Consider the following 12,338-nt stretch of genomic DNA (forward strand, 5'->3'; position numbering starts at 1 on the left):
AAGGGTACCTGAAACGGCCTTGGCCCATAACCATACTGATGAATATTTTGCTTATCACCATAGATCCTTCATCTGGCTATGGATGGAGATAGAGACAGAGACCCACATCAGAACACTGGACTTAACTCTCTAGGTCCAAATGAGAGTCAGAAGGACAGAGACCGTGAGCAAAGAAGGCAATACCAGAGGGAACCTTCATCCGATGATGGATGGCGATACAGACAGAGACCCACATTGGAGCACCGAACTGAGCCCCCCAAGGTCCAAATGAGGAGTAGAAGGATGAAGAAAATGAAAAAGGAAATAAGGACTGTGAGGGATGCGATCACCCACTGATACAAGGGGGCGGATCTAACGAGAGTTTACCAAGGCCAGTTGAACTGGGACTGAACGAGGACGCCATCCAACCAGATTCTTTGAATGTGGCCGGATTCTCTGAATGTGGCTGGCCCGGAGTCTTTCTGAAAAGCCATTGACAATGACACTGGGACTTGTTTCCTCTGCATATACTGGATTTTGCGGATCCAGTCTGTCTGGACACTCACCTTCCTGGACCTGGAGTGAGGGGGGATGAACTGAACTTCTCACAGGGCAGGAAACCCTGACTGCTCTTAGGGATGGAGTGGGAGGAGGAGAGGGAGTGGGGAAGTGGGTTGGTGGTGGGAGTAGGGGCGGAAATGAAAACTTTTATAATTTAATAAATTTACATTAAAAAAACAAAAAGTGACTATAAGGAAGTTATCATTATAATTGGTTAATAATTGTTAACATTATTATGGAAAAATCCTGCTAAGAAATTTCTTCTGTCCCTTTGAGAATAAGAGGTCCTATATTTCCCCAATACTCTTGGTCCTAAGGGTCAGCTCAATCATGTGCTGGCTTTGTTAACTTTGGACAAATTGTTTCTTATAATTATAGATTTTTAGTATATTTCTTTTGACTTAGCATTTTAACCAGGGATAATTGGGCAATGTATTCTATTAACTGCTTCCAGCTGACTTTTGGGCGATGTTGTCAAGTGTTAACAAAGGTGAAATGTTAGTCAAAAAGAGAAAATTTTAGGAACATTTGGTTTGTGGACTTTGAAACACTGGATATGCTAATCGCAGCTCAGTTCTCACCTCTTTCCAAACGCTTAGATAAAATGTGCATCTGGAGCTGCCCTGACCTCCTCCCACATAAGGCAGAGGGGTGGAGCATGCCGTGGGACAAAGCATCAGTGCTTTTGAACCTCCTTTCTCCTTTTTTTCTCACCCTCTTTCTCAGTCTTGCCTTTTTAAATCTGCTTATGTTTGTTTGCAGTTGCTTATCTGACTCTTTTAACTCAGAAAGGTCCGGGTATAACTCTCCCCACTCCTGATGATTCCTGTTTCCACATGCAGAACACCCTTATGTGTGAAAACAACAGCCCTTCCTGAAGAAGAACCGTCTGTAAAAATACAGAGGGCCCTATCTAGGGGCTCAGAAGAGACTCTGACAGGAAAAATGACCTCCACATGCTTAGTAAATTCCACCAAAGGATGTCTGGGAAAATGATACGATATCTGTCCCACAAAACCTTGCAGGGACAATATCCAGTCCTCATTATGTTGCATCAATTGATCTATTTGATTTTTATTGTATGGTGTCACAATAATTTTTGGTTCATAGCCAAACATTTCTTTGGATCTTTGTCTTCCTTTACTAATAATTAAGGAGCACATATAAGGATAATCAGCTAGCATTTTTGACTGTGTGTGTGGTAAGTGTAACCATTCCAACACTCCCTGTTGCCATAGACACGTTGTAGGGGTATAGGATGTTGCAAAAATTAACAAGGACCATGGTAAAGAATAATCAATCTGTTTTACCCTAGCTTTAGCCAAGGTTTCTTCCTATAATAAGTCCCACAGTCTGTGGCAACAATGTTCCTTTCACTGATGTGGGTACTAAGGTAATGCCATCCCATTTAGAAAGAATCATGTCCCTTGAGCTGGCCAAATCAAGGCCAGCACTACCTGGTGTTGCTCTAGGCAACTCATGTATGGTAAACTCTGGAGCATCAGGATTTAAAGTTCCTGGCTCTGATTCCTTAGTTGATTTATCCTCTCCCTTAAGGATCCCTTGCTTAAATGCAAAATCTAGGTTTCTCCCTAGCTTCTCCTACAATGATATGAAGAGACTCCCTGAAACGGCGAGCCAGTGTGCAATGGCATCGCGTTCGTTTAAAAATTTCTTTCAAGTATTTTGTCTTATCTCTAGATTCTTTGAACATAGCAGCTCATTAAGAGCCAAAAAAAATTGGGTGTGATTGATTAGCGCCCGTATTTGATTTATATTTCTTTTACTTTTGTTTCGTCAACTTGCGAAACTGCTCTTCATTCATTCCTTATTTATGAAATGAGCAATAAATCTCCCTCTTTGATAGCGGCCGCTCCCCCTTTATTTCCAGGGAAAAGCAATTAACCCCTGCTTTGCCGCGGTTGCCTTCTCTCTATACACCGAGAAGAAATCTAGTTAACCCTGTTTTAGCCACAGTTGCTTTCTCTTTATTTACAGAGAGAACTATTAATGAATCCTGCTTTAACAGCAGATGCTTTCCCTTTATTTATAGGGAAAGCAATCATTTAACCCTACTTTAGTCGTAGGATTCCCATTCACCTGGGAACTATTTTCCCCTGCTTTGGTCACAGGATCCCCAGTTTACATAAGGACTATTCCCCCTGCTGTTTGTTCATGGTCTGGACCAGGTCCTGACAGCAGGTGTTGCACTGGGGGTCATCTTACCCAGTGGTCAGCATCGTTGTTATCCAAGTGGAGACATCGTGGTGTCCCATAGTCTTCTTTGGAGATCTTGGGTCACAGTTAGGATCTCAGATTCTCTGTCTAATATAAGCTTTTTAAACTTTATTTTAAATGTCACTTTGTATAGATTTTTGAAGTATTTAGGGCTGTCCAGGTATCTCTGATTAGGCAAACTTTATTATTTTTAACAAACCAAAAATGTATACCATATTTTTGTTAGAGTGAACCTTTAAATTAATCATTTTTAGCAAAGACAATGAGGCTAAAATCTAAACATTAGCAATATGAAACATTTTATAAGTATTTGTGTTTTTCTCTGTAACTGTTAGTGCCAGCTATTTCTGGTGGTAACTGACATTCTTGTATATCAATAAAAAACAATATAAAACATTATTTATATCGAAAAGACATCCAAATTTTTTTGTAAACCTGAATCTAATAACCAGAGCTCAGAGAAAAATTACAAATACAAAACTTATAATTACCAAAGATTATTTTTTAATAAAACAGGTATATGTAAAAGAAATGACCATGACCCTTTCACAAAACATATAGAGCCTTTTAAACCAGAATTAACCATTAAGCATTCAGATACAAGAAATTATAGCAAATATCTTTTGGCCTCTTATTACCTTTTATGACATTTTATATACCTTTTGTAATTTCTAGGTTTGGCTCCTTCCTCAATCTTTGTTTTATTGGCTAAGCCAGACACTTTTAGACAAACCCCTTTTATTATTTTTATTTATTATTATTATTTTAGTTTTTGCCCTTTTTGGTTTTTAGGCAATATGGAAGCCTCTATTTAGACAATTGCAAATTTTTATTAAAGTTCTTTTTGTGATTTTATCCAGCAAAATATTGCATCTTTAACATTTATTCTAAAATTAATGTTTTTTAAAGTTACAGGTCGGTATAATTTAAAACTTTTTATAAGCAGTATTAGGACAGGAAAGAGTTAAGAGAAGAAACTGCTGGCCATCAGAAGAGACCTTGAGTGTTATCACAGTGAAGAACTCAGCTCAGAAAAGAAAAGAGGCAGAGAGAGCGTCCTTAGCTGCTAATGCCTTTTTTAAATTTTTTGTTAACTTTTCTCTGACCATAATTTTAGACTTTTTTGTTTTATAGTTGTCTGGTTTTTTATTTTTATGTTTATTTTTATTCTTATCTAAGAGCATTCCATCCTTATGGAACTTGGATTTACATTCATTCTTCCAGTGCTTTCCCTTTTGGCACCGGGGACAAAGTCCGGGAGTTCCTCTTTGCCCTGTTCCTTTGGGCCTCTTGCAGTTTTTCTGCAGATGCCCTGATTTCCCACAGTTATAACAAGTGAGAGATGAGGAGTCTCTTACACCTCCTCCATACGTCTTTTTAACATTGGCGCTGAATTTCCAACCCTTCATTGCTCCAGCATAGGCCATCACTAAGACTATGTCTGGTGAGGCATCTCTCATAGATTGCCCCATGGTTTCCTGTGATTACTTACTCTTAATCGATGATCCTTTGCCGACGGGACTGCAGCTCCCTGGTAAGAGCCGTTCCTGAAAACTAATAAAAGGAAAAAGAAAGAAAAGAGAAAGATTACCTGTCCTTCAGGTCCCTGTTCGGGCACCACCTGCCACGGACCGGCTCAGGGGAGCCACTCAGACCATGGGAGAATCAGGGCGAAGCCTCAGAATACTTCAGGAATCGGCGAAGGAAAGGACAGACAGACACATTCAATGTGGTTGAATATGCTGCTGTAACTTTACTTCAATTAGTGTAAGGCTTTTATATTTTTACAAACAAAGAAGTTGGCAAAGGTATACATCATCAGATTATAAAAAAACAGCATAAAACAGTTTACAAAGAGAATCTTTGAAGATGCTTTGACTTGCGTACAAGGACTTTTGTTCTCTCATATTTTGTAAAATAAACTCTTTTTTCTTGCCTTCAGAGAGGCCATTGCCCTTGAGCTAGGCTATCTTTATCAGCCTGTACCAGGTGGCTGGCTGGTTTGAGCTGAGTGACCTTGTGCTCAGAATATCCTGGGTGGGAAAGAAGAAGGCCACTATCTCCCTGGGAAAACTTTCTGCTAGGAAATTTCAAAGACATGATTTCGAACCTCTCTGAAACCCACTCCATATCACTGACCTCAACTCTCCTCCCTTCTCAATTCTCAGGCTCAGATGTTGTCAGCTTAGGTTAGGTCTTTTTCTTCCCACAAGAAAGGCTTCATAGGCCTTCTGTTTGTAACTGCACATACTTTCCAGGCAAATGCCTAATGCTGTTTTCCTGTAGAAGGCTTCTAAGGTTTTTCCTAGTAAGATTAACTCCTTTGGCTCCACATCATCAAGGAATTATCCTAATGATGACCCCCCAATTCCTAGAACTGGCTACTTCTTTTAAGGCTTTAATGAATGGTGGGGCAGAGCTCAAAATGTCCTCAGCAGTCTTGTTTGTATTCGTAACTGCCTGGAATAGTCTGATCTGTTGGCAATATGCAAGAATCACAGAAAGACAAGGAAAAGACAAACATATCGGTGCCAAAGACAGCAAGGTCGAGTCAGTGCAGGTAGTAACTTCAGGTGGCATCATGACCACAACTGATTGCCAAGGGACAGCCTGGGGCAATAACTCTGTGAAGCGCGAGCAACAGTCCGTCCAGTCAGCATTTCTGCTACACTGGCGTGACAGCCGTGGGTGTAGCAGCACCCAATATGGTAAGTAAATCCACTTAAAAACCTGAGAGAGCTTAAAAATAAGGGAAAGAACGTTTAACACAAATTTTGCTGTTTGCTAGGGCGTTCTGTAGAGAGATTTCCTGTTTCAGCGTTAGCAGCAGAAAAAAACTGTGCTATTTTAAAACACAGCTTCCTGGGCCCTGCCACTGGTGCAATCTCTGGCTATGGAGCATTTCTGGGCCTGGACATTTGTGTGCCCACTCAGGGTCAGGAATAAAGTAGGTGAGACCATGCCCATGGCTCGGCTCTTCCTGCCTGAGTAGGCAGCGGGATCAGGTCTACTATAAAGTGATGGTTTTGAAATACCAGTTTCTGGGCTGTGCCACCATCACAATCTCTGTCTGGCTCTTGTGGGAGACAGAGCTTTTGAATGGAGCATTTGGAGTAAAGTGCTCCAATTTGCTTGATGGCAACTAGACTCACTGTGTGCCTAAAAGGGGATCATTGCGTGCTGTGGCTCAGAGGCACAAGCGCCTCCACCATGCTAGCAGTGCAATGTGGAAGGCTCAGAGGCATGAGTGGCTCTGCTATGTTAGACTGGGTGAAGCAAGAAGGTAGTAACTGTTTTTGACCTAGGAATGTCGCAGCTTAGATTTTTAAGTGTTTAGTGATTTAAAACTGTAAAGCAAAAAAATGTTCCTGGACAGTAAAAAAAAATTACAGATTCACAATAGGACAGATTCAGACATATAAGACCTCTAAATGGGTCACAGTGTTGGATGACTGTAAGTAGGCTTGGGAGAGAGAAGAAAAATAATATAGAGAATAAAGTTAATGCCTTTAAAAAAGGGGTAAAGTCTTTAAAGAGACCGAGTACAGATAGTTATAGATTAAAAGAAATAAAGAAAAATAAGTCACGTAAAAATGAAAAATTCACAGAGAGTCTGGATTATGTACACTGTGCTTTCTTTAAAATTTTTGACTGTGAAGGAGCTAAGTACAGAGAGACATTTCATTATACGGGCTGCCAAACTAAACCAGAATGGATTACATAAGGGTATAATGTCTTCAGAATTTGAGTCTAAGAATATGATGCTTTGAAAAGGAGGTTCTTCTTTTGTTTTCACAGAGGATGAGACCCTGTGGATTGCTTCTATCCCAATATGGTAAGATAAACCACACCCTCCTGAAAGGTTGCTGTGAACACCCTCAAAAAATTACTTCACTCAACTGCCAACTGAGATGAACCTGGCACAAAGGATACACCATAAAAGACCTGATTAACAACGCCCCTATACAGCAGGAAGAAGTTTGGAGAGAAATAACTATGTCCATATTCCCAGATATTGTTTATAATTGTTCTATTACATTTAAAGGAGGATATGATATAGGTATGAATAATTTGCATTGGTATAAATCTTGACTTATTGATACAAGTTGAAAGTCAATTTTGCTATACGTAAATGCATTTCTGATCTTGGTTAAGGTATTGTGATTATGTAGTTCATTTAAAAATGTAATGTATAATTAGGAAATATAGACTGTTAATGAATAATCATCAATAATAGTCAAGCTTGTAGTCATCTTAGTTGGATTTTCTGGATATATAGAGATATATTGCAGTTAGATAGGCATTCTTCATATCTTTCAAAGACTACAAAATATGTCATTTTAATGTTTTAATAACTTAGATATTTTCATGACAATGAAACATGTCTGCTCCTGGCAACACCAGCTACTTCAAGAGGAAGATAGGTATCAAAGAGGCTCCTTATGGAGTTTGATAGGCATTTGGGCAAGAAACTGCTCTTGCCTGGACTGTTGCATAAACTGAACACAGAGAACCTGCAGAGAGAGGACTGCTGAACTTGCCTAAAGGTGAGATGGTCTTTCGGGGTTCCTGATTCATAAAAGAATCTGAGAGACATTCTGCAGGATACAGCAGATAGTGACTGAACTGCCTTTGAAATTTCCTGCTTCATGGAAAAATCTGCTGGATACTATGGGTCTGAAGGTCAAAGATGGATGCCCCAACGGTACAGAGGAACTTTGGGTGACTGTAAAGGCAGCAAGATGTCTCTGTCATTTCTAGAGTTTGGAAGTTACTTATTTCTTGTTTGCTTAGGTAATATAATATCCTTCTGGAGTCTTTGATGGAGTTGAAGAATGGATAGTTATAATTTTCCTGAGTTATGATAAAAGATAAAGTAGATATAAATATTGTAACTGTAATTCTTGCTTGATAACTGTTTTGCTATATGTAAGTTTACTATGTTAAAGTGAAAACCTTTCCTTTTTGTTTAAACAGAAAAAGGAGAAATTATGTAGGTGGGTCTCCTTTCTGTATTTTGCTTTCATTGGTTAATTAATAAAGAAACTGCTTGGCCTGATAGGTCAGAACATAGGTAGGTGGGGAAGACAGATCAGAATAGTGGGAGAAAGAAAACAGAGGCCGGCAGTTGCCATGGCTCTCTTCTCAAAGATGGACATGGGTTAGAATCCCGGTAAGACACGACCTCGTGGTGGCATACAGATTATTAGATATGGGTTAGTCAAGATGTGAGAGTTAGCCAATAAGAGGGTGGAGATAATGGGCCAGGCAGTATTTAAAAGAATACAGTTTCCATGTAATTATTTGGGGTAAAGCTAGCTGGGCGGGCAGTGGGAAGCGGCCTGCCGTTCGTTCATTGATGAATGGGTCTTGTGTACAATGAATGTTGAGACACTTGACTATGGTACTAAAGTTTGGGTAGGAGATGCAATTTTCAATGGTAAGATAAGACATCAAAATACCAAATGTTTTAATTGTGGTAGAATGGGACAGATGAGAAGGGATTGTAGACAGCATATTCCAAAAAATAATACTTCCTCTCGGAATGGCAGAATAGGAGGACTCAGCCTTCAGGTGTATGTATGATGTGTGATAAAGGCCAAATTTGGACATATAAATGTAGATCAATGAAAGATAGACAAGACAATCTGATAACATTGGGAAATACCATGGAGGGCCTCTCATAGGCCCCCATGATGAATGTGGTCCAGTCATTCCTAGTTACAGTGGAAAACGTGTCTCACCAGGAAAATTAAAAAATCCAATGCCTGCTCTAAAAAGCAATACTGGTCTGAATGATGGGTTAAATATGGAGGATGAGTCAAAAAATCCAGTAGGACAGAGGAAAAGTGTATTTTGGCAGACTTCTAAAAACGATCAAAGAGCAAATCTAAGAGTTTGTATAAATGGCATTTACATTGAAGGCTTATAAGACACAGGTGTGCATGTACGGAACCTTACTCCAGAATCTTGACATCTGAATTGGCCTCTTCAAGAGATAGATGTCCAGTTCCTGGGAACTAGAACCCTATCTCAGGTAAGACAAAACAAGAGATGGGAATGAATGCATAGGGCCTGAAGGTCAAATATGAAGTCTAATAGCAAATATTGCAGTGAATTTGTGAGGTTGTGACCTATTGCAGCAATGGAATACCCAGATTAACATTTCTGCAGCCCCATAACTTACATTTCTGAGGAAAATATTAGAATATATTTTAGATAACAGACACCAGCCATTCAGGCTGTACAAGAACACAAAGCAACTGATAAACCTTCAGAATTACCAACAGTCCTACCTATAAAATGGTTAACTGAGAAACCAATATGGGTTAAGCAGTAGTCTCTAGCTGAGGAAAAGTTAAAGGCTTTAGTACAGCTGGTACAAGAGCAACTAAATGCTCCACATAAAGAAGAATCTACCAGCCCTTGGAATTCTTCTGTATTGGTCGTTAAAAGGAAATCTGGAGAATAGAGAATGGTGACAGATCTAAGGGCTATCAACAAGGTTATTCAACCTATGGGCCCTCTACAATCTGGAATTTCTCTGCCTTCTCTGTTACCGAAGGGATGGCCTCTCATAGTTATTGATTTATAGGATTGTTTCTTCACTATACCTTTAGAAGAAAAGGATAGAGAAAAGTTTGCCTTCACAGTGCCTACTTATAATAATTCTCAGCCTACTAGAAGATATCAATGGACCATCCTCCCTCATAGAAAGAACAATAGCCCCACCCTGTGCCAATACTTTTTCAGTCAGCCATTGGACACAATTCGTAAGCAATTTCCTAAATCAGTAATCTACCATTACATGGATGACATTGTGTTATCTGATCCAAATGTAGATACTGTAGACAGGATGTTTGAAGAAGTAAAGAAAGTCTTGCCTAAATGGGGATTGCAAATTGCTCCTGAAAAGATTCAAAGAGGAGATTCTGTTAATTACCTAGGTTACAGTATAGGTTTACAGAAAATTAGAACACAAAAGGCACAAATTAGGAGAGACTGGTTGCAGACTCTTAATGACTTTCAAAGATTGTTAGGATACATTTACAGTCTAAAACCAGCTGCTGGGCTAACACCTGATCTAATAGTTCATTTAAAACTCTTTGATGGTGATAAAGATTTGAATAATCAGCTAAAGCAGAAAAGGAACTGACATGGTTGAGGAAAAATTACAGGAGGCACATGTGGATAGGGTGATTTCAAATCTTAGTTGTATTCTAGTCATATTGCCTTTGAGAATTTCTCCTAAGGGAATTTTAATGCAGAGGGAAAATATTATTTTAGAATGGATCTTTATACCACATAAACCAGGAAAAAATTATAAACTTATGTGAAAGAAGTCTCTGAATTAATTATAAAAGGTAAACTGAGACTTTGTCAACTATAAGGTATAGACCCAGCAGAAATTATTGTGCCTTTTACTATTGATGAAATAAAAAAAAACTATAGGAAGACAATGAACCATGGCAAAGAACTTGTGCTAATTCTTTGGAGAAATTAAGAGCAACATTCCAAAAGCATTAGACTTAATCTTATAAATAGAACTTCTTGGATTCTTCATCAAATTGTATAAATGGAGCCCATACATTTTTTACTGATGCAAATGAATCAGGGAAGGCAGGTTACAAATCAGAAGAATTGAGTAAGGTTGAACAAAGCCCTTATAATTCTGTCCAGAATGGCAGAATTATATGCCATTCTCATGATGCTAAGGGATTTTAATGAACTTCTTAATATAGTTACTGATTTACAATATGCAGAAAGAGTTATCTTGCATATTGAAACCACTGAATTTATACCAGATGATACAGAATTGACGTCATTGTTTATCTAGGTGGAAGACATAATCAGAAATAGATTTTGTCCTATGTACATAACATACATTTGATGTAAAATCAATCAATGTATGCAGAAATTGATCAATTATTGATTGGAACCATGATGCAGGTCTCAGACCTTCATAAAAACATCATGTCAACAGCAAAGGTTTAAAGAAAGAGTTTTCTATTACATGGCAACAGACTAAGGAGATTATAAAGAGATGCCCTATTGCTCTTTCTATAATCAAACACCGTTGCCTGCAGGGAATAACCCAAAGGGTACTCAAAAGAATGAAATCTGGGAGATGGATGTGTTCTACTTTATGAAATTTTGTAAATTAAAATATGTACACCACACCAAAGACAGGTATTCAGACTTTCAATGGGCAACTGCCTTGAGCTTAGAAAAGGCTGTTTCGTTAATCACTCATTTATTGGAAATTATGGCAATCATGTGTATACTTGCACAAATAAAGACAGACAATGGTCTGGCATATGCTTCTAAATCAATGAAACTGTATTTGCTTGTTATAATATAAAGGACATTACAGGTATACCAAATAATTCTACAAGTCAGGCAGTTATAGAAAAGTCAAATCATACTATAAAGGATATGCTGAACAAATAGAAAGTGATTGAAAATACCCCCAGAAATAGATTGTATAATGTTGTATTAACCTTGAATTTTACTAATGCTAATGAGAAGGGAACAACAGCAGCAGAGAGGCATTGGATAATGGAAAAAATTTCTGAATTGAATCAACCAGTATATTTCAAGGATGTGTTGACCTCACAGTGGAAACCAGGAGATGTACTCTTTTGGGGAAAGGGTTTTGTTCTTGTTTCCACAGGAGAAGAAAGATTATGGATACCATCAAAATTAATAAAGATTTGCTTTGAAGAAAAGAAACCTCTTGAAAAAGAGAAATGACAGCTATGTGGTGACAACATAGGGTTGGGGCAGGATTCTGCTCTTATCTTTGCAGGAAAATACACATCATCAAAAATTAAAGAGACCCTGGAGGTTTGAATGCTGACAGAAGAAAAAATAACTATCCACTAAGGAGCATCTAGAAAACAGAATATGGTTTATGAATCCAGGTGTGGGTTATACTTACATTTACACACACTCACACACGAACACACATACACACACAATGCACATATATAGTACATATATATAATTATATATAATGCAAATATAATTATATTCAGCTGGTTTTGGAGTTGGACAATGGCTCTGCTCTGTACTTCTCTAAATCCAAACGTGTTGTTAAAAGAAACATTCAGAGTTTCTGTCTCATCTGTTATGGGACAGAAGAAAAACTTTAGGAAAAAGTTTTACTTTCTCCGTGCATTTTCTGTCTAACCATATTCTTCACTGAATGTATGTTTATATGAATGACGTTTAAGTTTTTCATGATGAACAATAGATTTTCCTACAGACCCTTCTCCTTTGAAGTTTCCAGGAAGAAGATGGGGCCCCACAGAAAGAATTCTACCTAGTTGAGATGACGTCATGATGCAGACAGCACTACTATAAGACCGCTTCTTCTTTTGGGTACCAGCTGCTGAAATGGTGCACCTTCTCATAACATTCTTGCCAGAACTCCAAATAGGAACTTTGGAAAAAAACTATCTATCACCTGCTCAGAAATTGTTTGCAACTATACTAGACAGTAATTTTGAAACTTAACCATCATTTTAATTTTACAGGACCCCATTAAGAGAACATCG

The sequence above is a fragment of the Myodes glareolus genome, chromosome 1, assembly GCF_982192425.1.
Source record: "Myodes glareolus chromosome 1, mMyoGla1.1, whole genome shotgun sequence".
NCBI classification, from domain to species: Eukaryota; Metazoa; Chordata; class Mammalia; order Rodentia; family Cricetidae; genus Myodes; species Myodes glareolus.